This window comes from Perognathus longimembris, chromosome 10 (genome assembly GCF_023159225.1).
Source record: "Perognathus longimembris pacificus isolate PPM17 chromosome 10, ASM2315922v1, whole genome shotgun sequence".
Lineage (NCBI taxonomy): Eukaryota > Metazoa > Chordata > Mammalia > Rodentia > Heteromyidae > Perognathus > Perognathus longimembris.
The window spans coordinates 65,579,355-65,605,752 of record NC_063170.1 but is presented as its reverse complement, the minus strand read 5'-3'; the positions used below and the strand labels follow the sequence as shown (position 1 = coordinate 65,605,752).

General features: G+C 41.1%; 1 pseudogene; it reads right to left on the bottom strand.

The window, feature by feature from the left end:
- Positions 1-18,650: 18,650 nt before the first annotated feature.
- LOC125358937 lies at positions 18,651-18,746 on the bottom strand (annotated as a pseudogene).
- Between the last annotated feature and the right edge of the window lie 7,652 nt (positions 18,747-26,398).

Sequence of the window (26,398 nt, the reverse complement as noted above, 5' to 3'; positions counted from 1 at the left end):
GGCTAACCCAGGCATAGACACCCGACTCCTTTTCAACCCATAGCAGGGTACAGTGGCATGTGTCCGTCATGCCAGCTGTGTGGAAAGCTGCATGGGTCATAGTCCCAGATCACCACAAGACACCATCTCACCAGAAAGAAGCCTCACATGGTGGCATCTCTCTGCCATCTCAGCTTCAACAGGAAACCTAAAATGGGTGAATCCTAGCCCACGTACGTGCCCAGACAGGAGGCAAGACTATATGTGTGTGTGTGTGTGTGTGTGTGTGTGTGTATGTGTGTGTGTGTGTGTGTGTATAATCAGGGCTTCCAGATCGGAGTCCTCACTCCAGACACTCAAGAGCAACCGAGGCAAACCCTGCCAATACCAAAGTTACAGGCCATTTAAACTGGACAGAGTCTAAACTTGGAACACTCAGTCAGCTATTCTATTAAATGGGAATACCAGTAATCCTTACTGGATCAAGAAATCATTCACATAAAAAATTGTTTCACATTTCTAGGATGCTATTTAGGTACTGACATAGCACAAGTAATGCAAAGCTTACTTACAAGGTAAATGGTGCTTACTTTCCCTGCCTATCAAATCACATACTACCCGGAAGAGAACAACGTTGAGCACGTGAACATGATGTATGTCTTAATGTATGCACATGTGAATAAAAAATAGGACTAGACACAAACATGTTATAAAACTATATAGAACATATATATATATGTCCACATGCATAACATGTAAACACACACACACACAAACTATAGACATATCCAGACTCTACATACCCTCTTAAAAGATGAGGATGGTATCAAGGCAAATACTACCAATGGTTATCTTGCCCTAGAGTGAATTTAAGTGTTGCAAATTTTCTTCATTGAATAAAGGTCAAATCACAATTAAACACATAACCGAAATGGCTGTCTTTTCATTTACATTCACTAAAGGCAATAATGCCTCCTAATCTAGGAAGTCATCTATTCTGCAATCAGAATGCCTGGGTGATCCAGACGCCACTATTCTCTTTCTTTTTTATTTCTAACACGATGTGGGGAGCGAGTCTCACATTCATTATGACACTGCTTACGTTCTCAGGGTTCTCCACATGACCAGAAATGAAGCAATCTTCTCCAAGGGGGAGAAGCGTTTCACTGAACTGGCAATACACTGGAGATATTGCCTCGGGTTTGTTTGATGTTCAAATTGTCCTGGCTCTTGAAAGAACTTGTTCTGCTTGCAGAAATTGTCCCTGGATCATCATCAGAAAGCAGTCCTCTCCTCGCTCCTGCAAAAGTAGGTCTGACATCTCAACACACTCCTGTCTGTTCATTTTTTTCCTCTGGCTTAAAATAACCTCTGAATTTGATGAAAACCAGGATGTGCATTTGGGGGTGTCATGTCACTCCCCACTGCAATCATCTCTACTTCCCTGGAGTACCAGGGGCGTTCATCTGACACCCTTCCTCAACTGCTTCGGGGGACCTCCTCTCCATGCCACAGCCTAGGCACTTCTGCAGGGTGGCTCCTGCCTGCCCCTCCAGCCTCCCCTACCCATGGCCCACCTCAGAACCCTCTGAGGGTTCGCTGCTCCCCAGTGTCATCCCATCCTTGTGCGGCTCCCTTGCCTGGGTTACACTTGATGTACACACACGAAAAGGGAGCCAGGTAACTGGAGGGGATGAGTGGGGTTGAGGGAGATGATGATGATGGAAGTGATGATATTTGCTGACAGACAGACAGACGGTAGCCATATCCTCAAGAAGGCTGATCACTTGATGTCCTCAAAGGAAAACTTCCTTCCACTCCTTTGAACCTTCAGCACAAGCTTCTAGTTCTTTTCCTATAATGCCTGTTTCTCAGGTCGGTGCCACTGGCTCACACCTAGAATCCTAGCTACTGGAGAGGCTGGGATCTGAAAATTTCAGTTTGAAGCCAGCCCCGGCAGCAGCCACGTCCATGAGACTCTTGTCTCCTATTAACCACCAAAAAGCCTGAAGTGGGACTGTGACTCAAGTGATAGAGTAACAGCCTTGAAAGAGAAGAGGAAAAAAAAAACTCAGGGACAGTGCCCAGGCCAAGTTCATAGTACTAGCATACTACTAGCACACACACACACACACACACACACACACACACACACAATAAGCCCAATGTCACTGCTGTCTCCTCACGAAACACCTGTCGCCCCCAAAGAGATTTTTTTCTTCCCATTCCTTTAAACCTTCAGCGTATCTCCTGATCTCGAAATCTTCTGAGCCACAAGCATTCCTTCAGAGCTACCACAATCATTCATTCAGCAAACATGCCTCTATCACTCCCATTATCGCCAACATACCAGGGGCTCTGAAGATTCAGGGAGAATGTAGAGATGGATTGTACCTCATGGGACAGACTTCTGTCTTTCCAGAAAGATCCCTTCCTTACACCTGACTACATTCCTAGTATCTTAAAGTCTGCGAGGATCCTACAGGAAAACACAAGAGACTGGATAGCTCACTCATAACCGAAATCTATTTCTCAAGAGGCTAGGCATCCAAGATCAAGGGGCTCGCAGATTCACTGTCCAGTGAGGGCCTGCTTTCTTTTGCTGCTCCACACAACATCTTTACTCTGTGTCCTCACATGTCAGATGGGATAGCAAGCTCTCTTCATCCTATCTATTTACTTCATTGCATATATACATAGAGAGAGAGAGAGACACTCAGGTTCCCCTGTAGATACCAAAATCATCTCTAGTTTACTTATAATACCAAATGAAATGAAACTTCTGTATGAAGAGTTATTATATTGTTTCGGGAATCGTGACAGAGGAAAATATCTGAATATGTTAAGTGCAGATGATTTTATTTCTGATGCTTCTTATCCATGATGGGCTTGACATATGGACGCAGAGCTCATGAACGCAGAGAGCTGGGATGGTGTGTTGCAGGGAGCAGAGGTAGGGGCGGGGGGGGGGGCGGAGACAGGGACAGAAAGACAGACAGAGAGCAGAGACAGACAGGCAAGAAGCACAGGACATTCCAAATGGTTTGTGATTGCAAGGAAAGATGCCAAAAGGCACAGAGCCTAAAACTAAAGAAGAGAAAGATACCCCCAAAAGCTTTATCTGAGTCACCACAGTGCCTTAATTATACTGAATGGGAACTTCTGGGGGTGAAAGGCCAGTTTCATTCCACCTCTTCGGTCCCATCTCTAAACCCTGGGCAGGTCCAGAACTAGCAATGGAAGTGTGGCTGATGGACAAATTGCCCATGTGCTAATGGGGCTGACACCACATGACATTGCAGAGGCTGCTGACAGCCCTTGGGTATCAGAACCCAGTTACTCTCAGACTGAGTCGCACGTACAGTTGTGCCTGCAGGACAAGACTCTATGAGTTTAGTCACTCACACTGGACTTCAGAAGTCGCCTGCTCGAATCAGCTATCTGTGGAAAAAAGGAAGTCTTGTTTACCAGAAAGCCAATGACTTGCCTAAGGCTTGCATTCATTCCTGGCACCAAACCCTCTTTCCATTGGCACTGAAATCTCAGCTGAGATATATTTATGCCTCTGGAACCATAGCTAGGTAAATGTCATCCTAATTTCTAGCCAATCTAGCCACAGTTCTGGCCAATCTTATTTCATTCTCTAAATGAGGAACTGATTAAAGCAGGAAAATAAATATATTACCAAATTTCACCAGAGGCTGGGGATATGGCCTAGTGGCAAGAGTGCTTGCCTCGTATACATGAAGCCCTGGGTTCAATTCCTCAGCACCACATATATAGAAAATGGCCAGAAGTGGCGCTGTGGCTCAAGCGGTAGAGTGCTAACCTTGAGCAAAAAGAAGCCAGGGACAGTGCTCAGACTCTGAGTCCAAGCCCCAGGACTGGCCAAAAAAAAAAAATTCACCAGAAAATATACTTACTGTATTATCTCTCTGACATGTTTTTACTCTCTCAAAGGATCATTGGATAATGAATGATTTAATCTTCTTCTAAGTAGACATGTTCCTATGATAACCTTATTAAAATAATTAGATATATTAATTATGTATATTACAACCTAGGTAATGCTTACAAATATTCTATTCAAATATATTTCTATATAAACACCTGGGTAGATAATCCATAAATAACACCGAGAAAATGGGAAATTGGGGACTGTGCAGCTGTCCTTCACATTATAACGAGAAAGGAAAACAGCAAACAATTTATCTTAACTCTGATTAATTAACTACACTGTATTAAGTACTAGCCCCTAGGTAAGGGAAAAAAACAAAACAAGCAATTAGGATTCTCTCAAGAAAAAAAAAATTAAACAACTTTTTCATACGTGTGTCAATTTGTTCTGTCCTGTAGTCAAATCCTTGGTGAAAAGACACTAAATAGTGAGCAAATAACTTATATAAAGGAAACTTAGAAATTCCAAAACTACTGACATGTGTTTTTTTTTTTTATCTTTTGATTTGTGTGCAGATAGTAGAGTTTGAACTTGGGGCCTGAGTGCTATTTTTCGGCTTTTTCCCTCGAGGCTAGTACTTGAGCCACAGCTCCACTTCTAGCTCTTTGGTGGTTAATTGCAGATCAGAGTCTCAAGGACTATCCTGCCCCAGCTGGCTTCAAATCTCAATCCTTGGAGCTCAGCTTCCTGAGTAGCTAAGTTTACAAGGTTACAAGCGAAAGCCACTAATGCCCAACTTAAAAAAAAAATCTTAGTCTTGAAATAGAAAACTCAAGGATTCTAGATGGCTAAAAATAGAGTACCAGCACCTCCTATTCAATGGCAGCCAGTTGAGGTGCCTAGCTGTAAGGAAATGATGGCATCTAGCAAGAGGGGGGGGGGCCTTGGAAGACTTGGAGACCTCGAACAGCAGAGTTCCTCAGCAATGACAACCTTGTCTCCACTGCCATGAGTGGGGAAACCCCTTTCCTAGGGAAAGGATGAATGAGAGAGTTCCAGCAACTCCATCTAGCACCGAGGTTGGCCATGGTAGCTACTGCAGAGTTTCATAGTCATCACAAGCATTCAGCCTAATTAGAGGACATTCTGCAGTGTGCCGGGTCACTTTGCTTTGGAGAAGGATCTCATACCATCCCTCCCTGCTCCTCTCCAGCCCAGGCTGTTGTAGCCAGGAACCATCTTGAAAGGATAGCTGCTGCCCGAATTGGTGGTGCCCTAGGGGTTCGACAGACTCTCCACCCCTCTGGAACAGTTCAGTGGGGCCTCACAAACTGGACTGGACCTAGTAGAGCAGTGCTAACCCCAGTACCTAATCAGCGGCCTCCATAGAGAGAGATGGGTGTTTGGCCATAAATGGGAGAGGAGGATGTCAAGCTCAAGACCTAAGAGGCCAGAGCTCTTTCCTCTGGGACCAAGGTGATGGGGATTTGCATGACGTCAGGGGCAGGGCAGGCAACTAAAAGGTCCTCTCAGCTACTCTGCCCCAATAACCATGTCCAGACAAGCACTGCTGTCAGAGCCAGAAGCTGATGCCCTGGTTTTGTTCTATGGGAATTCAGTCATGAGATACTGAGAAGCCACGTTTTGAGAGGTTGACTTGAGAGTCTTAATTCGAGAGCCAGCAACTGCAAGCCGATACATGCCCCCCCCCCAAAAAAAAAACTCACAGCCTTGAATACACTTAATAATGTTAGAAAGCTGAGCCACGAGGGTCCTAAAGCAAAGAAAGAGCAGAAAAACAGTCTCAAGAAACCAGACCAACTCTAATGCAGAGTTGAAGTAGGATGCCACAGTGATCTGAGGACAGTCAGAAGACATGAGGCATGGCACAGAATGGCGGTTGAGGTGGTTGTGGTGCCTAAATAGGTCATGGTCAGGGGGCAAGGTCACAGGGAGCTCAGAGTCTCACAAGTTCATGGAATGGGTCTGGCAGGTCCAGGAACATGTTGCCCAGGCCCTACCCCTGCCTCTAGGAATTCAGGCACATCTATCACCTGGGGATGGGCCTTCCCCTTCATCCTCCAAGAAGCCAAGATGGCTCCAGCGAAACCTAGTGTCCTTATTTTGGTTTTTGAATCACCCTTGTGGCACATCTGAGCAAAAGTGCTGTCAGTACGCCGGTGAGAGCAACCCCACAATCTCACACTGCATCTGGGCACCATATGATCTGTGTACTAAATAAACTCACAATCAAGTAGAAAGGATACCTACATAAACAAATAGTTGTAATCGTATGCTTGAGGTACCAGAAGAATGAAACCCCTTTGTACCACTAATTTTCAATTTAAAAAAAATAAATAAAAGGATGAGTTGGGCACAAGTGACTCATGCCTATAATCCTAGTTACTCAGGAGGCTGAGATCTGAGGGTCACAGTTCGAAGCCAGCCCATGCAGGTAAGTCTGTGTGACTCTCATCTCCAAATAACCACCAGAAAACCAGAAGTAGAGCTGTGGTTGAAAGCACTAGCCTTGAGCAAAAAAAGCTCAGGGACAGAGGCAGGCCCCAAGTTCAAGCCCCATGACGGACCAAAAATAAATAAATAAATAAACAAATGCTCCTCTAGAATTAGCAGTTAAACTAGACTTTGAATACTGTAAGCAAAGTAAAAGAGAAAATTCATACAGACAGAAGCAACAGCTCAGATAAACGCTTGGCACGTTAAACAAGAGCTAAGAATAGAGTTTCAGATTCTAGGGGAATAAAGCAAAAGCAGGCCAATGTCAGGAGACCCTCAAAACACTGGAAAGGATCCTATCTCAAAGAACCTGGTTGCACTGACTCCTTCAAATGTGGCACATTTGAAGAGTATAATTGGCTATGCATATAAAAGTAGTCATTAAAAAATCCACCAGCTAATTCCATTTCTCAGAGTCATTCAGATATTCATTCCCAATTTTAATAACTGGTTATTTGTGGCATGAGATCCGTCCTTATCCCATCCCCGTTAGAGTCACACCTAAATGTATAAAATTGAATTTATGGCTGGTGAAGGGTAACAGATTAATAGCACCATAAATTAATCTAGTCATCCCTATACTAAGAATAGAAAACCTAAAAAGAGGCAGTTCAATCTAACACCATCCATTACTATGCTTTAAAACGCAAGCCCAGGGAAATGAGATAAAAATTTATAACCCAACACCAAAGAGCAGGGGGGCATGCAATGGCTGTAATGCTTGATTTCTGGAACTTTCTCAGAATGACACTTTGAGGCAGAAAAAATTAAGTTACCTTCATCTATATACGTATATGCGTAGATATATATACATCTGCATGCATATGAATATATCTACATATATGATCGACCTGATTAACATACAGTATATGCATAATATGTATGTGTACAATACCATGGTGGAGCTCCTTTGAGCACTTAGCAAGCACTTTAGCAAAAATAAAGATTAGGAAGCTGAAGCATGTTGTATCGAGGGTGTAGGTACTAGTTTGGCAGGTGGGAGAATCAACAAAGAGGGCAAAGCAGGTGAATATAAAATACTCAGTGTGAAAATGGGACAACAAAGCTTGTTGTGAGGACTGTGTGTAGGAAGAGAGTGGGAGAGACGTAGGGATAAAGGGCATGACTCTGATCAAGGTACATTCCGTGTAGACATGGACATGTCAGTACAAAACCCCCTTGAACAAATAATTAACGTCCACTTAAAAACTGGAAAATAAATGATGCTCCCTTTTCACCAAATCAACTATCGGTTTCATCATATTATTAGTATACCTGGAAAAACATTTCCATAGGGCTTATTTAGGCTATCTATGAGTCAACGAATAATTAGATGCTAGTAGTAATAACAAATGAAAACTTAAGGATATAAAGGATATATAGTATGTTTAGAATTTCTCTTTTAGACGGAATAAGACTTTCATAATATTTCTTTGGCCACAGCTTAGGCTACGGTCATCAAATATAGACACAGCCAAATTATACCACCTTCATCTCTCTTAGAGCTGGAGACATCTCTCTTAGAGGCCTCCCTATCATCCGTCTTTCCTTTGTCCTTCTGAGCCAGTTGTCCCACACTGCCATTTAGAATTGAAAACCACATAATGTCAGCATGAGCCAACAGTATCCCTTTCTTTTCCTGACCAAACCAGATTTTTCCCATTCAAATCCATCTGCCACCGTCTGGTTTTACAAAACCATAGTTATTTTTCTAAAACTCAAGGTAACCATATGTACCATAAGCTACCTCATTTATGGTGTATTGCATGTGGTTTTGACCAAGTGCAAGCCAAGGAATAATAAATGATGTGAGGAGGGATGGGGGGGTGGAAGAAAATGAAGGAAGGGGTAATATTACTCAAGAAGCATTATACTCTATAACTTGTCTTACAGAATAGCAACCCCTTAGTACAGCTACTTAGTAACAATAAAAAATAACAAATAAAAAGAATCAGAAGAAAGTTTAAGCAGTATTTGAACTCCCTACATGTGCATCTCAGTGGATCTGGAAAAGCTCCTGGTACCATGTTAAACTTAGTGGTGTTTAAATCATTGTGTGAGAGGCTGAGTGCTCCCCACTCTAAATTTTGTGAGTATACACCTCCCAAAAAGCTAATGATACCTTAAGAGCAAGGTAAAGGCTATGGCAATAGGCAAAAGGGGCAATGTGATGTGCTTCAGTGAAGTGCTAAAATGAAGATTTCAGATGCGGTACAAGATAATGTGTCCTTCATGGAATGTGGGCTGCATTATGGGAAAAATAAATCAAGCAGCCACAGTATTGGAGAGAGAGAGCATGCAAAAAGATCTAGCTTTGGGTGACTAGTATTAAGGTATATGACAGTAATTTTGTGACAGTGATGTAGCCTACTCTATGTGGTTTTGAGCTCTGGATACTTGGACCTACTGTTCATACCCTACAATAATTGGGTAATTAAAGAGTACCAGATTCTATGCATCCTGAACACTCACAGTGTTTCCTCCATGATGGCCCCCTTGGAATCATATACCTATGGGTGCCAAGAGCTGAATGAATACAAATTGTTTAGCTCAGAATACCTAACAAGACTTTTTACCACATAGACTTTTGCCATCTTCTTTTCTGGCCTTACCCCTATTCTCTTCTCTGTCACAAACCACATTCAGCCACATAAACCATTCCCTCGGATACGCAAAGCCCTTGAATAACATCTTGACTTTGCACATGCTGGTCCATGGTTCTTTTTAGTTGTATTTTTTTTCCGTTTTGTTTTGGTTGGTTTGGTGCCAGTCCTAAAGCTTGGGCTCAGGGCCTGGGCACTATCTCTGAACTTTTTTTGCTCACTACCACTTGAGCCCCAGTTCTACTTCTGGCTTTTGGGTGGTTAATTGGAAATAAGAATCTCATGGACTTTTCTGCCCAGGCTGGCTTCCAACTGTGATCCTCAAATCTCAGCCTCCTGAGTAGCTAGGATTCTAGGTGTGAGCTGCAGACTCCTGGCTCCACTGCTCTTCTTCTTTACCTGGTAAACAGTTCTTCATCCTGCAACATACAAGACAAACATCCTGTCCCTGGTGATCCTTTTGTAATGGATATCTACCACCATCCATTTCCAGTCAGCCATATTGCATCTCTTCCCTACCCCCGGCACCTGGAACTCAGGGAAAGCTACATGAAAGGTCCTGTGACTTGGGCCTGGTTAAAGAGAAGAGCATTCTCCTGGAACACAGAGACTGGCTTACAGCTAGACACATGGCACATGCTGTAAGGAGTAGGAAAACTTCTCCCCTTTGAGTTCTCCAAAGCACCCCCCAAAAAAAAATCTTACGAAAAGTGGTTCTCTCGTTATCACTGACCATTTCTAACATATGTGTGAAGAGCCTCCAGACAAATTAAGCCTTCAGGCAGAAGTTGACAAGACAGACACCACAAGAGACCAGTTTCTAATGGACACTATTGAGTTCTGGATTCTTTTTTCTAAAGAGTTGGCTTCAGGGTCTTGTTTCTGGCAAGAGAAAAGGACCCAACTGATATATTTCCCATGTGTTTTCCAGGAAGAATTACTGGATCCTTCGTACTTCCATAGCTCTCTGTTTGAGGTGCCTAGAACAGCAATTATCATATCCTGTTGTAATTTATTTGTTTACAGAGAGTGTCAGCCACTGTAATGTGAGCCGTGGCCAGATCTTTATCCTCTGTTCAACTGAGTCACTAGAGATGTCTGTGGAATGGATGGGTCAAAGTCAGAGGAGATGCCTGTTGAATAAATGGGCTGAAAAATAAAATCCCATCCCACATTTTCAGTACCATTTCCCTCTCAAAAGAAAGAGCACCAATGGATACCAAATTCTCCCAATTTCTTCCATCTTCCTCCATAATTTCCAATGAAATGAAAGGTGGTAAACATTCCAGGATAGCTTGCCAGTCTCTCAGACCATGAATGTATTTATGACAGAATTTTCATGGAGTTAAGTGTTCTAAGAAATACAATATTAAGGTTGTACTTGGTATGTAAGAACTGCAAAGAAAACCAATGTTTTTTCATATAATGTAGGAAAATTAAAAGCTAATCAAATATTTTTGGCGGGCAGGACCATGAATATTCTTGTGTGTTTTCTTTTTTGTACTGGTACTGGGCCTTTGAACTCTCATTTGGCTCTCATTCTCATTTTGCTCAAGGCTATTGCTCACTTCTGGCTTTTTGCCAGTTAATTACCAATGAGATTCTCTCCAATATGTCTGCTTGGGCTGGCTTAGGCTGGCTCCGATCCACAGACCCCAGCCTCCTGAGTAGCTGGGATTACAGGCATGAGTCACCAGCACCCAGCTCCCACAGATAGCCATAAAAATCTGGAAGGGTACGTACCAAAATATTTAAAGAATTATTTCAAAGTGATATAACCTCAGATGGCATTTGGAATTTTTCTTGTGTACTCCTTTCTGTGCTTTTAATTGCATTCATGCGAAGTATGAATTCACATTCTGATAGGCACATAAAAATTTCTTTCATTTTTGAAAAAATAAAGAGTCACAGTCCATAGTGTGTCCCTTTGGGCTTGTTATAGCAGAAGGGAAGAAATGCATCTTTACGTGAAGCTGAAACCCAACGCTGATAGCTCAGCCTCACACACTAGCTCTTCCTCAGATCCTGACACCTTGGCAGAATTACAAATAATGGTGGCTATTCCCCAGCGCATTTGGCTATAGAGATGCCACCTTTAGGAAAATATCCCCTCGAGCGACCTAAGCAACAATGCCACTACCCATATCTGTTGTTTTAGAATAGTCACTCTCCACAGTTTCGAAGATTAAATGTGAATCATGATATAGCCATATGGCAGTCAAAATGAATCACATTTGCAATTAAAATTTCATGCACTCACTCATGGACTGTGTCTTGACGTTTCATCTAAAAATAAGTACCAAAAAAAAAAAAAAAAACAAAGTCGATCTTTCCCTCAGTTAACATTCCATTGCAGGTATTTCCAGCTTCTTAAAGCAACTAAAAAACTTGAATATAAAGTAGCAACCCCTAAAGAATATATGAATAAAATATATCAGGCTCCACATGCTGCTTATTAGAAAAAAATATATGTTTCAGGGAGGAGAGTGCCGGTTACCAAAATTGCCAACAATGACGTCATCCTCCACGGATTAGACCTTACATGTTCTAGATGCATACAGGCCTTACCAAATGTCTATCCAGGCTTCTATGCCTTTCAGTCCCAAGGCTCAGTCTAAACAAAAGTGTTCCAAAAACTGTCTTTTCCCAAAGTACCACCTGTGCGCCTGGAAATGACATGTGTGTAAATCTTCATCCACCAACTCTGATTGAGTAGTCAGGGCCTGGCATGTCCAGTTGGCCCCTTCCCATGATAAATTCGTCCGCCATGATGAAGTTCAAAGCCACCAGGGTGAGAGGAAGCGCTTGATGCACATGACCAGATAAACAATGAACACGCAAATGATGGAAAGGGCTGAGATGACAGGAATAAAGAGATAGGCGAATAATCAGGAAGTAAGGGCTTTGGAGTTCTGATCTTGGCTTGTGAGATAATTAATTATAACATATAATAGGAGACTATCTCATATGTGATTTCTAATGTTTATATTCATGAATACCTTTAATTTCAATCATTCCTACTCATAAAATGTTTTCTGACTCAACATGCCGCACTTACAAGTCCTAATGCTGAGCCAGCTCAGTGGTGTCAGGTCTTAGGATAAAGTTGAGGGACACGGGAAGAAAATACGGCCTCTGCCCACAAGAAGACCCTGCTCCCAGAGGGGCCCTCACGCTCAGAGGAGAGGTGTGTGAAGGAATGACACCAATGTGGAAAGTGCAAAGTGGAACTCTCCATGGAACACAAAAGGAACCAACAAGCTTGAGATGTCAGGTGAGGCATTCAGGAAACGCCTTGCAGAAGGTGCGGTGTGGGTCCGAGTCCCCCAACAACACAGATGTGGAGGAGGGAGCACACACACCACCCAAGAGAAATCTACGCATCCTCGCCCGGGAACTCAAGTAGACAAGAGTTCCAAGGCAAGAGAAAAAGCCAGATACTTTCTGAGAATTTTAAAGCACTTGAGGCACCACGGGCGCGTGAAGGAGGGATCAAATCTTTATCCTTGCCCAAAGAAAAATATCCATACAAAAGTGAACTTCGTAAAATTATTTTGAGGAGCCAAGTGTGGTGATACACACCTGCTATGCCAAGACTGAGGAGGCTGAGGCAGGAGGGTTGCAAGCCCACTCTTAATGGGCTACCCAGCACGTTCCTGCTCAAAAAAAGAAAGGTTTTCTAATTCTTTAGGTGTAATGAAGAAATAGTTGATACACAGCATTGAGCACATTCACTGTATACATTATTGTACACACATACGCATAGACGCATCCAGGATACCATGGCCAGAAACAAGCTACTAAGCATACACTTTGCCTCCAAGGTTTTACTTATGTTGGTAGTGGTAGTGGTGGTAGTGGTGGTGGTGGTGGTGGTGGTGGTGGGATGTGGGTGTGTTATTGTTAGTCTCTTTCTTTGATAAGGACTTGTATATTAAAGTTCATTGTATTATCTACTCTGGGTTCTAAGTTGCACAACAGATCTCTAGAATGTTTTTCTCTCACCTAAAAGAAAGTTTGTACACATTGAAGAATAATTATCCACTTCCCTCTGTCCTCAGAACTTAACAATCGCCAGTCTATTCTTTGCCTGCATGTGTCTAACCATTTCAGAGGCCTCATGTACATGACACTGTGTAGTGCTTGCCTTGGGACTGGCTTATTTCACATAGCCTAATGTCATCCGTGTTGATCTCTGATGTCACTGAAGGCAGGATTTCCTTCTTTTACTAAAGCTAATAGAATATTCTACTGTCTGTCCTTATTACCTTTTCCCTACCCACTGACAAACATCAAATTGCTTCTATAGTGTGACTATCATGTGCAATGCTGAGCTCCGAACACAGGAGTACAGATTTATCTTCAAAACTCCCAATTCTAATTCTTTTTGGATCTATCCCAGAAGGGGAATTGCTAGATCATATGGTAGTCCTATTTCGGAACTCAAAATACATTTCCTAAATAGATCGTTATATCAAATCCCATAAGCATTTCAGTATTTATTTGCTGTTTAACGTGCTGATGGAGACATAGAAAGTTACTTCAAATAAAAGAAATTTCAAAACTGGGTGAGATACCATACCCACTTTTAAACCACTTCCACAAGCTACATCAAGCAGTAGTACATGAAAATCCATCTGCCATGTACAAAGTGCTTGAGTCCCCCAAGCCTGTATGTTGGAATTCTAACCCTCAAGACGATGACATTATCCAAGTGTGGCCTTTGGGAGGTGATTAGGATGAGAATGTAGAGCCCTCATGAAGGGGACTCATAAAAGACACCCCGGAGAACTAGCTACGCCACTTACCATGTGAAGGCGTCCTCAACTAGGCTGAAAGTGATGGCTCCTCAAACACAAAACTTGTAATATCTTCACCTGGGGCTCTCCAACTTCCAGAACCATGACAGATCGCTTGCTACTGCCTACAACCCACCCTCTTTGCAGTACTTTGTTACAGTGACCCAACTACACTAAGACACAGTCTACACACTCTTGTAGCTTGCCCGTGAACACGTGGAAAGGGCTGTCCTAGATTCTGTGGTACACCTCCTAGATCTCACTTCAGTCACGAAGGGGTTTCCCATGGGTGCTAGAATGGCAGTCCCCTTTGAAAAAAAGCAGCCATGTTAGTATTTGAACCCCACCCTCAAGGAAGCTGACATCCAATTGAGGATCCGTGAGAAGCTATGCTAGGGATTGAACCATGTTGGGCAAGTGCTCGACTCCTGTGTTACTTTTCCCATTCATTACTCAACACAAATCAGTCAGTCATGAATCAGAAGGAGACTGAACGAGGTACTATTGTGTAAACCCGGTGTCATACTAACCTGACTTTCAGGAAACTGCTTGTCCTTCAAGTAAGGCTTTCAACCTTTCAGAGAATATTCCCATTAGAAAACCTGACCATGATGAAGTCAAAAACAAAGTTTTGCCATCCCTCAGCCAGGGAGACCTCTCTTTTCTCTACACCATGATAGGGACCCATGTCTCTAAACAAAACCAGGAATGTAGGGATATTTGTATTTTGTGCAAATATTTTTGGAGCTCCCTTTCTGATCTATGACAAAATGTATTTCTGAGCATAGTAACCTTTGTCAAGATAAGTTTTTACCAGTTTTCCCTCTGATATGCCCTATATAACTATTTACCATGAAATACAACCTGTAGGTTGTATTTGGCTCTCCAACCATGTCCCCTGAGCATCCATGTCACCTGGGAACGTATTAAATGCAAATGCTCCAAGACCTACTACCTCAGACCTACTGGGCCAAACTCTGCGGTAGGCCTCGATCTGAACAGCCCTTCTGGAAATTCTAAGTATATTAGAGTAGAGAATCACACAGCAACAGAATTATCTGAGAATCATTTAGAGATGAAAAGTGCTGTTTAACCCAGGGTAAATAAATATATTCTGTCAACATGCAGCAGAATCACTTTAACTTTAGTCTGAACCTTTCTTCCAAAAGTCATAAAAAGAAAATGGTTGACAACTTTTACTTTATTTTGCAATTTAACGGGCCAAGCAATAAACCCAACCACCTGAATTATCTGTCTTATCAAAACAAGGCAGATTCTGTTCTGGTGTGATATACAGTGGCAGCCACCAGATTCAAAGAAAATCAATATGCAAATCAATACATTCAATTCCAAGTCTAGTCTGTCAAGACTTTCATATAAACTAGCTTAATTAGGAGCTCAGTGAAACGCAAGATGAGGCCTAACTCAGTATTCCATGCCAAAGTGTTATCAATAATATATAATTTTCCAGAAGATGGCCCAAAGGATCAATAAGAAAGCTGCTTTGCCTCAGAAAATGGAAAGGTAAACGCAGAGACAACTTGATAATTCAACTTACCATATGTCGACAAATTGGAACCAGAAAAAAAGATGAACTTTGAATTTCAATTTATATAGATGCATTGTCCTCCCAGAAGATCTCACAAATGCACAGTATGACTTTAGTTAGCAGCGGTTACCAGAAGAGGGGAGGGTAACAGGCATGTAGACAAAAGTGGGTTACAAGACACAAAACTTACAGATAGCAGAAAGGAGTTCCAGTTCTATAGCACTATATGGCACCCCAATAATTTAGCATGTATTGCAAAACAGCTAGAGGAAAGGATTTTGAATCTGCCCAATAGAAAGAAATTACACGTGATTGAGCTGAGAAATCTGCTAATTACCTTCATTTGATCATTGTATATTATATAAGTGTAGAAAAACATCACTCTATCTCATAAATAAGTACAATTATTGCATGTCAATTATGATTTTTTTAAGTTCAGCTAAACTTTTAAAGACAACATTTCTGAAGAATATATAACAACAACAAAAAAAAACAGAATCAGATCTCAATCTGGGCTATAGGAGAGGACCACCCAGGATTAGAGAGGTGGGGGAGAATATATAGAGATATATAGATATAGATGAAAGAGAGATGATGGATGGATGGATGGATGCATACATTCACACAGACAGATGATATATAGAGATAGATAGGTGACAGGTAAAGAAATAGATGATAGAGACAGATAGATATGTGATATATACAGATAGATAATATATAGATGACATATAGATACAGATAGGCAGATAGACAGAAGGAAGATAGATAACAGATAAATATAGACAGATGATAGATATAGATAAAAGATAGATATAAACAGAGGAAAGAAAGAGAGATAGATAGATAGATAGATAGATAGATAGATAGATAGATAGATAGATAGATAGATGATGGGTAGATAAAACCTACTTAAATGCCCACAGCAATAATAGTGACAGCTCATCCTGTAGATGGTACATATGTTGCCCTGTAAGTTGACAGTGTGAGAAAATCCCCTACCCTTTACTCAGTATTCATAGTTCTAGGCCTCTATCCCATAGAAAACATGAGATAGTATTAAGTTTTCACTCACAAAAGTGTACCTGCATTATTCATAAGAGTAACAAATTTAAAACAACCTCAATGTCCAAAGCAGCAGAGTTGTAAAATAAATATGGCACATCCATACAATGAAAATTGTAATGACCAGGAAGATGACTTACGTCATAAATCAAAAGAAGCAGGAAATAAAACTTTACACACACGATGACACCAAATATACAAGTGTACACATATGCAGATAGAGAGAGCAGAGACCAAGAAATGAACCGTGATGTTCAGGGGTTTCCTCTGCCTGTGGGAAAGGGGATAGATTATTTCTTTTTCTGTACACATACTGACTTTTCCAAGCTTTCTATAATTTATAAGAGGAATCCATTCACAATATAAAAAGGTTTTGAGAAAGTAGATTTATAATTTTATCTTAGGTACCTGTGACAAAAGGATCATAACCAAAGTAAAAAGAAACTAATTCATAAAATTTGCCTTTTCTTTCTCCTGGACAGAACTATTTCTTTTTAAAGTTTATTAATCCTGAGCCCACAGAAATAAGCACTTGACCCAATAGTAAAATATTGACAATTTTAGCACACCAACTAATAAGCAGTTTTCACATTTGCACTTTTCTGCAAGAAAGTTTTCTTTTTCCAAATTGAAAGCTTTATATTGCCTTTCTAGGCAATATAAAAATGTTACAAGTGGCACCCAGAACATCCAAGTCAGCAATTTCCACCTTGGGGACCTCCAAGCCTTAGAAAGCCACTCAGAAACTCTGAGGCTAGAATTTCTAGAGTTAAAAGGTTACTTGGTTTCTCAGAAGTTCAAACCAGGGTTCTCTGTAACTCACTGCCAAAGAATAATTGTGATCTCCTCCTTCTGAATTATAGGTTTTGAGCCTGGATTGAGCAACTGTGCAATGTCCCACTGTGTATGTGAATATAAGTTTCTTCAAAGGTGCCCAGAGTTCACACCGCCCAAGAAATGGATCGATACACTGACAAGATACACAGGAGCCTTACTCCATAAAGGGTCCCTTAGGTTTTTAAAATGTAGTTTTCTTATCTGGGCGCCAGTGTCTCACACCTGTAATCCTAGCTACTCAGGAGGCTGAGACCTGAGATCGTGGTTCAAAGTCAGGTCAGGTTAATTACTGTCAAAAAGTAGAATGGTGGTAGAGCACTAGCCTGGAGCACAAAAGCTCAGGGACAGTGCCTGGACCCTGAGTTCAAGCCCAATCCTGGCACCAAATAATAATAATAATAATAATTATTATTATTATTATTATTATTATTATTATAAAATCATTTTCTTTCATACCATGACTTGTGACCACAGTATCTTTGAGGAAATTCAGTCCAGGCTAGGTGGATTTTCATTCCATAGATTGCTGTTATAAAGCCAATTGTAATGAGCTCAGCCCAACTCGAGTGTAAACTAGAGTGGCATTACTTCCACCTGGCACTGGGGACCAATGGCAGGGGAGCCAGGCTAGAGGGAAGAGTATTGCTCTGCTTCTCCGCCATCTCACTGAGAGCAATTCTGCTCTTCTTTGTCTTTCCTATGAGCACTTCACACTGTATGCAATTTGCAGGGAGAGAATCACTAGCAAAATTGGTAATTAACAGCCTTCCCTTCAGAGCTGACCCTTTCTAGGCTAGGATCAACTTGTTGAGGAAAGTAAAGGCCATCCTCTGATGCAAAAGTTGCTCCCATTAACATTGTATAAAGCAATCTATCTTATTTCCTTGGCCAGCTAGATGCTCATTTATATTTCTTAGTGAAATTTGAAGCAGACAATGTAAACTTCCTCTGTTTTGTTTTCAGTTAATAAATATAATCTTGGATACATTTTCACTAGATGTAAATCTAGATTATTTTCCACCTGAAGACACTCACTGAATGGGCTTTTACATAAAGATATCTGCTATAAAAAGCAATTTTCTAGCTGGGTGTGCTGGCACACATCTGTAATCCCAGCTCCCAGGAGGCAGAGGTAAACCACAGAGATAGATAGATAGGCCTGGCCTCAGAGACCCTATAGATATATAGGAATCTCCAGACCAGCCTGGCCCGTGATATCCTGTCTCAAACAGTAATAATAATAATTTTCTAAATCACTAAGCACACAGGAAAAGTATTTTGTTTTGGTCAGGAAGATAAGGCCTTTCCTAATACTGGAAATCATGCTGTTGACCTCTTCTCTATATCTGACTTCACATAAGCTAAAGCTACCTCTCAGTAGCGGTCAATTAAATTTTATAAAACAAAACAAAACGTCATGCTTCACGAATTTGCGTGCCATCCTTCGCAGGGACCATGCTAATCTTCTCTGCCACCATGAAAAGCTGTTTCTCATCAGCCACCAGTTTCATGCCAATTTGATATCCCCAGGTAGATAGTAAAAGCCATCATTATTGTCTTAAACATGGTTAGAAGGAACTATTCTTGTTAGATCCAGGGCCTCACAATACTAAGTGATCTGTAGAGTGGAACCACCATGAATGCCCTCTCCATGTTGTGGTCTCTTGGCTTATGTCTTCTTGAGAACCCTCAAGTCTCTCTCCTCTCTATCAAATTCCCCCGACGGAACATCGTGGTGCAGTGCAGGTATTTGCGGGGACCTGGTCCCTGCACAGAAACTACTTCAACGCTGGCTCTTTCTGTCTGAGCAATGGTTTAAAATTCCATTCAAAATGACAACGATTCAAGCCTACTCAAAGCACACTACAGAACTCTTGATGGAGACCTTTGTGTGAAGCAGATGTGCTTGGAAAGATTTGTCTGGGTATGAATTAAGTACCTCTGGAGAAATTGGCTTCACAAGTGATAACTCCTTAAGTATTTTAAGTGAAAAGGTATCAGATTACAAGAGTAAGGACTAAATCTCCACCACTCCCAGTCACCATTAGCCACAGATTGATCCATCCATTCCTCAATACTGGAATTCCCTTTCTTAAAATCCTTCAATGAGCCGGTGGATTGTGCCTGTGGTCAATCCTAGCTACTCAGGAGACATGAGTTCTGAGGATCATGGTTCAAAGATAGCCCAGGGAGGAAATTCTATGCAACTCTTATCTCCAATTAACCACCAAAATGCCAAAATGGGGCTGTGGCTCAAGTGGTAGAGTGTTAGCCTTGAGCTAGGAAAAACCTCAGGAAGAGTGTCCAAGCTCTGAGTTCAATCTCCAGGACTACCAGCAAAAAATAAATTACCAGAACAAGAAATACATTTTTATTATGCTATTTGAAGGAATAATGTAAAAAGGTGGCAGGAAAATAATCATGGACAGACCACATTCACTGGTTCCTTATGCAACATTACACAGAGTGGTAAAGAAGCAAAAAATAGGGGCTGGGGATATAGCCTAGTGGCAAGAGTGCCTGCCTCGGATACACGAGGCCCTAGGTTCGATTCCCCAGCACCACATATACAGAAAACGGCCAGAAGTGGCGCTGTGGCTCAAGTGGCAGAGTGCTAGCCTTGAGCGGGAAGAAGCCAGGGACAGTGCTCAGGCCCTGAGTCCAAGGCCCAGGACTGGCCAAAAAAAAAAAAAAAAAAGAAGCAAAAAATCACACAAACAGTCATGGAATGATATAGGGAACCAAATTATGTCCACGGGACAGACACCGAACTAGTGTTTATATAGACAATGCAGAAAAGAAGTGAACAAAAAAGTAGGATCCACATATAGATATAAATATGTATCCTTGTTATATATGTTTGTACTATATAATATGCATGTAAGTTTAAATTCTCAGAATGAATTATAATATGTAACATAATTTCAGATTTTTAGCCCAAAGCCCAGGAAGTCCGAAACAATGTAAAGTTTTTAAAATTCTATAAACCTACACATGAACACCTCTCAAACCATTAGAAAATCAGAATTATCACTCTGTTACACCATTGTGCTGTTAACCTGGTAATACTGTGCTGATATTTTTTACTCTTCTCCATTTGGGGATATTTGGGTTAATATCAACTTGTATAATGCAAAATAAATTTTATAGGAACAAATGACATTTCAAAAAAGAAGCTCTGAAAGGCTCATATGACAATCACATATCTGCGGTGAAACCTACCTGATCCTAATATATTGTGGTATTTATATATTTATAGACTTTGTAGGTTATATATTTACAACTGCTACCAGATTAATAAAACAGGAGAGATTCCACAACAGTTGAAATTATTTCTTGAGCAGGAAATCTATAGCTTTCTGGAATAAATTAAAATTCAGTCTACTCTGATAAAAATTATATACTTTTCATTTCAAAAACTCTTAAATGTATTTTATGCCTTCAAAATGGCTGGCTGTGTATATTCTTAGAAGAAAAAGTGGTAAGTAAAAAAAAAATACTCCAACTTAGGTTTAAAAAAAGGTACCTTGACCCATAATTATAAAGTATTAACCAGAAGTTACACAAACTAAGATAAAAATCTTTTTAATATTAGTAAAATTTGTTACCAAGAAGAGCTATAAATTCTCTAAACTTTTCTACCAAAAATTTCAGTAATAACATAAATTAGCTTAGCCTGGAAATACAGTAAAATATTTCCAATCTTAGGAGGGCATGAAGAATAATGAATTTTAAGTATCAATAGACTTAGACCTCATTCAATCAAAAAACAAAAGAGGTTAAGTACGTGCCCTTTTTAGGTTACCAAGTCTAAGAACTTAAATTTTAACACAGTTGGCACTCCTATAAAACAATGTCACCAATTATTTTACTCATTTTTCTAAGCATGATTCCATCTAAATTCCATATCATTGTGTATATTGTGAAACTAGTTTAATAAAAACCAAATAAGCAAATGCTCCATAAACTGATTCAAGAGAAGTTAAAGTAAAAAAATAAATTTTCATTCCGTTTCATGGGATGGTCAGCATTAAATACCAATCTCCACGAAGTCATGACTTTAGCCAAGTCAGAACTATTGAAGCCTGGGATTATTTCATCAGAAAATTCTGCCTTAGTACATTGGGGAAAATTACATAATTTATTTTCTCCACTCTCAAAATTTATCGGTGATCATCAGTGGAAGAACCTTCCTTGCCTAGCTTCTTTGCCCTACTTAAAAGTTACAATGAGACATTGTATCCTAACACTGATATTGCTATTCTACTTTTTACCTCCTGAAAGTCAAGATCTTACCATCTCTTTGGTAATAACATAGCATCAACCCTCAAAGAGCAGAAGTCCAGACGTTTCACTGGGTGTGCCGGTGACTCATGCCTGGAATCCTAGCTGCTTTGGGAGGCCGAGATCTGAGGATTGAGGTTCAAAGCAACCCAGGAAAGAAAGTCCTTCAAAGTCATCTTGAATTACTCTCGAATGGCTGGAAGTGGAGCTGTGGGTCAAGTGGTAGCATGCTAGCCTTGAGCAAAAGAAGCCCAGGGACAGAGCCTACATCCTGAGTTCAAGCCTCAGGATTTGGGGGGGTGGGGGGGTGAGTTTCTTCTTGACAATCTTGACTTGGCAGTATTCTAAGTTTCTTTTTTTTAACCTGTTGATTATATTTAAGTAGCTGTACAAAGGAATTTCCATTCCACAGCTCAGTTTGTGAGTACAATGTCTTTTGATGTCAGCTACCATTTCAGCCTTCTCACCCATCCCTCCCAGCCGACTCTTTCCCTCACACTTCATAATTTTGTAGGACATACATTGAATTTTGTCTCCTTTCTCCATCTCCTTCTTCTCTTCACGGGTCTATCCCCCTCCTCTAGATCCTAACCTACCCCTTTCCATTACTTGCTTCCTGGTGTTTACTTTGTTGAACTATGATTACGCCTTTCTAAGGAATTACACTTTTTTTTGAGTCCTGTAAGTTTCCTAATTGTATGATTTTCTAGACACAAAAAAATTTTACCCTGAGCTTTTATGGTCAATAATAGAGTTATACTACTTGAGCCACAGCTCTACTTCCAGCCTTCTGATGGCTAATTAGAGATGAGCCTCATGGACTCTCCTATCTTGGCTAGCTCTGAACCAGGATCCTCAGATCTCAGCTTCCTGAATAGCTAGGATTACAGGAATCTGTCACGAGCATCTGGCCCATGTTTTACTATTAAAAGAGTCTCCTGAAAGATCTTTACTAAGGTGGGAGGGAGGAGGCCAACACAAAGACTTTTATTTTCTGAGACAAACTTTGTAAAAATTGAACAAAGAAAATAGCTTCTTTTTAAAATGTGAATGTTGGAAGTGGCACTCTGGAAGTGGTAGAGCGCTAGCCTTGAGCACAAAGAGGCTCAGGGACAGCACCCAGGCCCTGAGCTCAAGCCTCACAATTGGCCCCCCAAAAATATATGAGGGTTTTCCCAACAAGCTAATAGGACTTAAAATCGCAGAAGGTACATTCAAATGAATCATTTTGTAAAGTAGTCACCTTATGTAGCAGCCCCCTTGTTTATGCATGACTATTTGTCATTTTTTAATCAGTGCAATTTTTTTTCTTTCTGGAATAAGAGTCTGTTTTCTTTCTGGAATAAGAGTCTCAGGTTTGAACTCAAAGCAAGCACTCTACCCACTTGAGCCACAACTGCAGCCAAGAACTATTTTTCTTGTCAAGATGATGTACTGAGAGGTTACAGTTACATGCTTAAGGTAGTGAGTACATATACATTTCTTGTCATACCTGTTATCCCCTTTTTTCTCCCTCCTCCCCCCCCCCCGCCCCGGCCCTCACCCCACCCTCTTGCTTTCTTCATTATTTCTTCAAAAATCAAAAAAAAATATTATCCTTAATGTACATTGTCACTCTAGTCCACAATGCTTATGTCTTTTTTTTTTTTTTTTTTTGGCCAGTCCTGGGCCTTGGACTCAGGGCCTGAGCACTGTCCCTGGCTTCTTCCCGCTCAAGGCTAGCACTCTGCCACTTGAGCCACATCGCCGCTTCTGGCCGTTTTCTGTATATCTGGTGCTGGGGAATCGAACCTAGGGCCTCGTGTATCCGAGGCAGGCACTCTTGCCACTAGGCTATATCCCCAGCCTGCTTATGTCTTTTATGATTATTAACTGTAAAAAAAAAATTCCTTCCAGATCAGGTGATATATACATATACATCTCTTTTCTTTACCTTAGTGTGATCTATTCCATCTTTTTCTCTAAATTTCCCCCCTCCCTGCTGCCCTTAAGCTGCTTAACTTGTTCTCCTCAGTGCCCATTGCAGCTGTTGGGCCCTTTCGATTATATTTTCCCCCCATTTTCTATTCATTCTATGCCCTCCTCAGCTTCTTTCAGATGTGCACCTGTGTATATCTTGTGTGAGGTAAAGGGTATAGGGTCCTTTAGTTTCTCTAAGATTGATTACAAATAAGTCTTTTGCTTCTTTATCTTAGGTGTTCCTTACAGCCTGGACCTTACCCCAGTCATATTGGCATACACACTGAACTCAGGCAACAACAAATGCTAGAGGAGATGTGGAGAAAGAGGAACCCTACTGCACTGCTCATGGGATTTTAAACTAGTATAACCACTGTGGAGAACAGTACGAAGGTTCCTCAAAAACTTAACATAGACATGCCATACGAACGAGCCATACCAACTCCTATGTATCTATTCTGAGGCATCTATTTAATAATAATAATTTTAAAAAAGAAATGATAAAATAATGACATTCACAGGGAAATGGACAGGTCTTAAACAAATAATGTTTTTTGTTTTTTTTTTTTTTTTGGCCAGTCCTGGGCCTTGGACTCAGGGCCTGAGCACTGTCCCTGGCTTCTTCCCACTCAAGGCTAGCACTCTGCCACTTGAGCCACAGCGCCGCTTCTGGCCGTTTTCTGTATATGTGGTGCTGGGGAATCGAACCTAGGGCCTCGTGTATCCGAGGCAGGCACTCTTGCCACTAGGCTATATCCCCAGCCCTAAACAAATAATGTTAAGCGAGACAAACCTAGAACATAGAGAATGGCGCATGGTCTCCCTGATATGTGGAAGTGAGAAATAAAATACAAAGAGACATGACAAAGAAAGCAGGACCCAAAGTACCAATTCACAGAGAGACCAAAAAAAAAAGGGAGGGGGGTCAGCCTTTGGAGAAAGGCGCCCAAAAGTGAACCACAAATGCTAGTTCATATGTACATAAATCCAAAAACCATTTCTAAACTTATGTACCATCAGGCTTTTCATTTTTTTCCATCAAGCCAGACAATTCCCCATATTCAACAATTTTGTCAGGAGTGACTTGTGTCTGTTTCCAAGAGCATCCTTGCAAGTGTTCAAGAGAACATACCGTCACCTCCAGGTATATGAGCTTAAAAGAATTGCAAACTCTATTTCCTAACATCAGCATCTTCAGAAGTGATTACATGCTGGCAGCAATGGAGGGAATCTCACAAGTGGATATATAAAGCTCTGAATGTGTTTATTAAATATTGATCATAGGAGCCATTGTAAATGCATTTTTTTTGCAAATAAGTTAACAGGGAAATTCTCACAATATAATTGATGAGGAGAATAAACACTACTTGCTTGTCCCTTCAGAGAACCCATTACTTACTGAAGTCCTGCATGCTACACACACTGAGGTGCTGGAGACCCTCAGGGGAACACGTTTGTAGTTGTGAACCGACTTAGTTCAGAAACAAAGGTCTTGATTAAATAGCTCCCATTTTGACATATATTGCAACCTCTGACATGCCCATGTTACAGAACTAAAAGAAACTACTAAGGCACCAGTTTCACACAGAAGGAAATTAAGCCACCTTATTAAGTGGCCTGCCCAATACAACCGAGGCATCTCAGCAGAGCTAGATCCACAAACCGGGTTTTTCCCCTCTTACCCAACACTGTGTTCCACCCCATGCTCAACTCGAGCGTGGTCCTCTCTACTCGCTCCACACATGTCCAAAACGATGGAGATCAGGACACATCTGAGATCCTAAAGATCCCATCCAGGTTGAACCCTCAAAGCCTTTCTTCAGCAAATAAAATGGTGACGAACGAACCATCCCAGTAAATTCCGGCACTTACTCAAAATTCTGTCTTGTCTGTTTAATTCCTCAGACGACTTCCTCCTTCTCCGCGTGAAGTTCTTTGGGATCCTAATAAAGCAAGGCTCACTTGGTTATCCTCCATAGTATTCTAAGTTACTAATAAGGATGAGGTGTTTTGTTGTTGTTTTGTTTCTCTATCTTCAGAAAAATCCCCAAATACTAAAATGATATCATACTGAAAACAGGGGACTAAAGATGCACATCTGATGGAATTTCATGCACATCTCCCTCCCCCAGCAGACAAATCCTGACACCCCCAAAGATCAAACAGGATAGAAATGTGGTCACTACTGATGGGGAACCCAATGTGCGCAGCGTCTGATGGCCTTCAATGTGGCCCCCTGGGTGTCACAGCTCCTTCTGGTTGTGTTTCTCTTGATTCCGTTGGACCCACCCTTCTTTAAACTTTAAGGTCTCCATCCAGATGTTGAATGCAAACAGACTCAAGGTAAACACAAGTTTGCTTCTTAATCACTTTGGGAAATGATATTCTATTGGGCAGCACCAGATTTAGAGGCCTGCCGGGTCTACAGGATTCTGGGAAATGTAGTTCCAGTGAGGAGCCCTCTTGGCAGCTGGAAAGGGACCTTGAATCTTTGGAGGTCAAATGATATGTTGGCCATATATCCTAACCAGATGGTTAGAGAAAATTAACAATGGAAAGGTCTGGAAAACAATCCCCCATAGGAGAGAGACTGAAGAACACAAATCAAAATAAAGCCCGGGCAAAGTAAGATCTGAAAGTCATGTGAGATATTTCAGGGTACTGGGGAGGAAGAATGGCTTGGCCACAGGGAATTGAGATCAATTCAGTTTCAATCAATAAGAGAGCAGAGAAACAGTTCTATTTTAAAACGGTGCCCTGTTTTCAGAAACTGCAAGCTGAGAAGAGGCACACATTTAATTGCTGCTTTGTCAAAAGGACTAACTCCCTTGATTGTGTTGTGGAAACAACTGGTGAAGAAAATACTTTTTAAAGCCCTCACAGAAAAATTAATATTCATATCCAGCTGGCC